General features: G+C 42.4%; 1 protein-coding gene across 1 annotated transcript in view; it reads right to left on the bottom strand.

Annotated features, from left to right (window-relative positions):
• Window positions 1-265: 265 nt before the first annotated feature.
• LOC135916383 (uncharacterized) overlaps window positions 266-6,000 on the bottom strand; it is a 51,813-nt gene continuing 46,078 nt past the window's right edge. The window contains exon 10 of the mRNA XM_065449742.2: window positions 266-486. The gene's annotated coding sequence lies outside the window, so the exon portion shown is untranslated. The remainder of the gene's footprint in view (window positions 487-6,000) is intronic.

The following is a 6,000-nucleotide window of genomic DNA, read 5'->3' as shown; positions in this document are numbered from 1 at the left end:
GGGTGCATCTACAAGTATCATGCATGCTCTCAATGCTGACGCGACTTTGGCGACACCTGATCGTTCGACAGCAAGCCTTGTGGATGCTTTAAATGGCGACGAGACTGCATCTACACGTTCGATGAGCAGTATGGGACTCTACAACCTGAACAGAAGATTGCTTTCGCAATCCACTAGGCTTAGCCAAGCTAAGCCTCTGCCAATTTTTTTCTTCCCAGGTGTAACGAAGATCTCTAGCATAGAAATAAAGACCAGGCATTACACATAGCGGTGAAATTAATCATTTATTCGCGCAGAGCAGGCGATAAATTCGTCTAAACTAAGATAAATTGAAATAAGATATTTACAGCATGCCCTAAACATCGGTCTTGGCAACGTCATGCGAATCGCGTAGCCGTGGCTACCCTGCGCAGAGACCGTCGAAGGAGTCCCGTCGGGCGTTTCTTCTCAGGCCCCTTGAGCGGAGCCTGTGATCCCTCTTCATGACTGAGAAGAAAAGGACAATCAGTACGGCATTAATCAGGAAACTGCACGCCTTAGAAGTCGGAACAAAAAAAAAAACGATTATTTAAAGCAACCGAACCAGCGACAGCACGGCTTGTCTATGATGCTGGAGGCTACGAACACGCCAAAAGCATGATTTCTGGGGCCATTCGCACCATTGCGTCGTTTGGCAGGCAGTTAAGGCGAAAGCCTTTCTAGGCTCATGGTGAAGCTTGTGTCATCACGCGATATGAATTCAGATTAAAGAATGAAAAATGATTGATAGTGGCAGTGAATGATAAAGTTATAACAGAATGGTAAAGGCTAATGATAGTAATTATGAGTCATTACTAGTAATGACTCCAATATGATCACTGTCTAATCACGGCTTGTAATGCCCAGAATTGATTAGAAATGACTAGAAACTCTTAGTAGTGATCAGTAATGAGTAAAAGAAAGAGAAAATTAAGAAACAAAGAGGAAGAGTTGAATGATAATGGGAGGAAGAGTCGGCTTTCACTGTTCACTTCTTACGAGAGATCTTAAGACACCTTGTAATTTTTTTCACCTGCATCCCTGTGATGGTGGGCACTCATCACTCGCGATCAATTTAGTTGACGAGTGACCACCGAATCATTTCGAAGACGGGAAAGGAGGTCTCGTTGGCGTTAAAGACCTGCACTGTCGGTGTGATGTCGCTGATCACGCCGCACGTCTCAAAATATTTGTTTGCTTCGGTTACTGCAGATACTGGTACATGAGACACCGAATATTCCTACTCTGTATTATGCATGGTAGAAACCCAGCGCACAGAGATAGAAGCTGTTCATTTTATAGCTAAAAAAAAAGAAATATCGAAAGGCAGCAGAGCGAGCACGGAGACGGAAAAAAGCCTGCAACTACAAAATCCCTACACAAATTGCACCCAGCCGCCTACAACGTACAAGGCATTACAATAAGGCATCTATAATACAGGGTGTTTCATCGAACGCTTTCAAAAAATTTTACAGGCGCCCTGTGGCAGATAGCTCAATTCTAGTATATGAGCCGGTCTGCTCATAGCGACGGACACGACTTGCACAAAAAAATGAAATGAAAAATTACAACTAAAAAGAATTCACTAATTAAATTTATGAGGTTTTACGTGCCAAAACCACTTTCTGATCATGAGGCACGCCACAGTGGATGACTCCGGAAATTTCTACCACCTGGGGTTCTTTAACGTGCGCCTAAATCTAAGTCCCACAGGAGTTTTCACATTTCGCCCCCATCGAAATGCGGCCGCCGTGGCCGGTATTCGATCCCGCGACCTCCTGCTCAGCAGCCCAATGCCATAGCCACTGAGCCACCACGGCCGGTAATTCACTAATTAACTTAGCTAGTTATGTTATGATCCATATTGCACTTTAAAAATTCTGGCAGTGGACTTCGCAAGGCGGATCCATTTAGAGCGAATTCCGAGGACGACACCAGTCTCGAGATATTAATTCCAAAACTTTGCGGAGAATTGCACTGGAATTCCAGTTACTTGTGTGCTTGAGTGCTTGAAACGACGTTTCTTTAACAAGTTAACCGGAACGCCAATGCATTTATCCGCAAAGTTCGGGAATTTATATCTCGAAACTGGTGTCAGCTTCAAAATTCGCTCCATGTGGATCCGCCTTGCGAACTCCACGGCTAGAATTTGTAAACTGCAATATGGACCATAATGCAACTAGTTAAGAACTTTGAATTTTCATTAATTAGTCGATTTTGGGACACAATTTCCTGTGCAAATATTGTCCGCCGCTTCGAGTAAACCAGCTCATGAACTAGAAATGCGATATTTGCAATGGGCAACCTTTAAAGATTCTTTAGTGTTTGCTGAAACACCCTCTACACAAGGGATTACTCTAAGCCGTCCATAATATACAAGTAATAGCATTAGAATAACAACTTCGCATACTAAATGCTGCACATCAAAATTGGCAAGGCACCTTCGCAATGCTTATATGACACCTTGCATTACATAGAATCACCGAGCCAATGAAGCAGCAACATCCTTAAGTTGCACTGGCAGGCACACTATATATGCGCTGGTTCAGGGTTTTGTTGCCAGGGGTGGTGCGTTTTGTTAATGCATCCACAATGTCTTCATCACGCATATGAATTATACACGCAAGATTGACGTCCCCTACAAATAGGAGAAGTCCCCAACCTCTGATTAGCGGCATCTTCCGCATCCTACTGGAATTATCTTAGGCATAATTGCTCAACTCTTGCCATTACATCCCAGCGGTGCACCACAGAGCAACGACTAATTTCTGTATCTTCTGCAGCTTTCGGCACGTTCCCATCTACCGAGCAAGGCATTGCTTCGTCGCTGGTCCGGTGCTATCAGCGGCCGTCAGCGGACAATTGCAAGCATTGCAAGCTTCGAGTTGCGGAACAGCGCATGGACAAGGACGCCCCTGGTGGACGATTCTGCCTATATTAGGAGCAGCGCCTCAGCTGAATCTTCTGTTCGGCAGCGGTGCACCACACAGCAACGACTAATTTCTGTATCTTTTGCAGGTGAGCAATATTATTTTCTATTGTATAAAGCCCGATATCTTGACTGTGCGCTGCTGCCGAACACAGCAAACATTGTATTTGACACTGCCATTGCTTTTGTTGGGTACTTCTGGAAGGCACTTACTATACTTAAACGTAAATGAGTAAGGGCGTGAAAGATATTGCCAAGGCACTTGAGGACCTGAGGCGACAACTAAGGACAGATCTCAGATCATTGAAAGAAAGTGAAAAACTGCAACGATACCTGTGATGGTGTCAATGAAATCATAAGTGAAATGAAAAAACTTAGAAAGGAAGTCCAAAGTGTTTCAAAGAAAAACAAGCAACTGGAAGCTGAAAACTGCAGATTGAGTGAAAGGATAGATCAATTAGAACAGTATCAAAGGATGAACAACTTAGAAATAAAAGGAGTGCCTGAGGAAGGTGACGTTGTCGATGTTGTGAGGAGGATCGGGAGTACTCTGAATGAACCGATTGCTGATTCGGACATTGACATCTGCCATCGTGTGCCCACATCAAACTCCTCCAATAAAACATTGTTGTCCGTTTTGTACAACGCACAAAATGGGACACAATTCTGCAAAAAGCAAGAAAGCAGACGATGACTACAAAAGATCTTGATTATGGTGGAGACGGCACACCCATCTATGTGAACGAGCACCTGACCCGCTCAAACAAGATAATTCTGGGTGCTGCGATCGCTCAGAAAAAAAGTAGCAGGATGGAAGTTTGTGTGGGTGACTGGCGGGAAAATTTTTGCCCGTAAGGATGAGCGAACCAAAAGCCACAGAATTAGCTGCGTTGCTGACATAGAGCGGAAAATTGTATAAAGAACTGTAGAAGCTCTACAGTGCAAAACAGCTCAAATGGAAGACATACCACAGGAATGCCACTACTATGAATGTGATCATTTCAATGAAAAATACAAAAAAGGCGAAAGAAAGTTTTCAGCAATTCATCTAAGTATGAGAAGCCTTAAAAATAAGGTTGAAGGTCTTGAAATGTTTCTGCAGTCATTTAGCTTAAAATTTACCGTTATAGTACTCACGGAAACTTGGCTGTCAGATGAAATCGAACCCCCTTACCTTCAAGGTTACAAATGGGAAAGCATAAGTAGAAAAAATGAAAGAGGTGGTGGGATAGCCATTTACTTCGAAGATAATTTACCGCATAAGGTATTAGACAGCATGTGCAGAATGGATGAAAATGCCGAGAGCTTATCGGTGAAAGTGCTTAACACCATTGTCTGCGCCGTGTACAGGCCACCTTCCGGCTGCGTATCTGAATTCATGTCATTTTTTGAAAATTCGCTTAGCTCTTTTAGCTCGGCGAATGCGCCATTTATGATCCTTGGAGATATAAACATTGACACAATATCCGGTAACTTACATGCTAACACATTTCGAGACGCTGTTCACCAGTACGCGTGCAACAATGTGATAACACTGCCCACTAGGGTGACCGTTGACACAGCCACATCCCTTAACATCTGCGTCACAAACATAGATAGCGATGGTCTTTCCGCTGGTGTAATCTTGAATGACATCAGCGATCACCTGCCCGTGTTTTGCCTAACAAACGCATCCTACAAGGAACAATATAATGATGAAGGAAACCTCTTGCTCTGCACGGTAAACGAAACTGCGCTAAACATGTTCAGCTGCCTTATCAACCAAGAAAGCTGGCAGGCCGCTTATGATGAGCATAACCCCAGAACTGCGTACAAGATTTTTTTGGATAAATTCAAACAGTGCTACAATACAGCGTTCCCTCTGCGAAAGCAGAAAAAAAATAACAAAGGTAGAAAACCATGGATAACTGCGGACTTATACAAACGAATACGTAAAAAAAAATAATTTGTACCACAGTTTCATTAGCTCTCGTAATTGTGACATATTGACTCAGTTTAAACAATTCAGAAGTAAATTAAACTTCCATTTGAAAAAGGCAAGGGATGATTATTACGAAAGAAAATTTTACAGAATTCAAAACGATCAACGTAGACTGTGGAATACAGTGAACGATTTAACTGGACGAGGGCGAAAAACGCATATCGTGAATGAAATTGTAATAGATAATGTCATTGTAGTTGGGCAACAGCTTGTTGATGAAATGAATCGACACTTTGTTAGCACAGGAGTATATAGTGGACAAGACTTGGAAGCGGATATTTTCATGACTACAGGGCAGGTTGATTCCATTATGCTTACACCAGTGACTCCTACTGAAATTGAAGCAATTATCATGACCCTAGAAAACAAAGCTGTAGGCGGGTAAGACGAAATAAAGGCCTTACCTGTCAAGTATGTCACTCATCTTATGAGTCCTGTATTAACCCATATAATAAATGAGATGCTTACACGTGGCGAGTTCCCAGATCAATTAAAAATAGCTAAGGTCACCCCTGTCTACAAGGGTGGCGATGAGAAAAAGCTTACCAACTACAGGCCGATATCTGTTTTGCCGGTGTTTTCCAAGACATTTGAGCGTGTTATTAATGATAGGTTTACGTCTTTTTTCATAAACACAAAATAATTACGAAGTCGCAGTATGGCTTTCAAAAGGATAAGTCTGCAGAACTAGCTTTAACAAACATTAAGGACAAAATAATTGAAAATATTGAGAACAAACTGCTCATTCTGGGTGTTCTTGGATTTAAAAAAAAGCATTTGACACTGTGCAGCACGATATCCTTCTAAAGAAGCTTGCTGCGTATGGTGTTCGAGGAGTAGCACAGAATTTAATTCTATCATATCTCTCAAATCGGTATCAGTACGTATGCGTCGACAGTCTGGTATCCCAAAAATTGAAAGTCGAATATGGCGTTCCTCAAGGATCAATCTTAGGGCCCCTCTTATTTCTCGTATACATAAATGATCTAACGTCCATACCAAACTCCCCTGGAATAATAATGTATGCTGACGACACTAATATCTTCTTTACTGGCACTACAAAAGAGGTCAT

Source organism: Dermacentor albipictus, unplaced genomic scaffold, assembly GCF_038994185.2.
Source record: "Dermacentor albipictus isolate Rhodes 1998 colony unplaced genomic scaffold, USDA_Dalb.pri_finalv2 scaffold_15, whole genome shotgun sequence".
In the NCBI taxonomy this organism is placed as follows: Eukaryota; Metazoa; Arthropoda; class Arachnida; order Ixodida; family Ixodidae; genus Dermacentor; species Dermacentor albipictus.
This window is presented reverse-complemented; position numbering and strand designations above follow the sequence as displayed.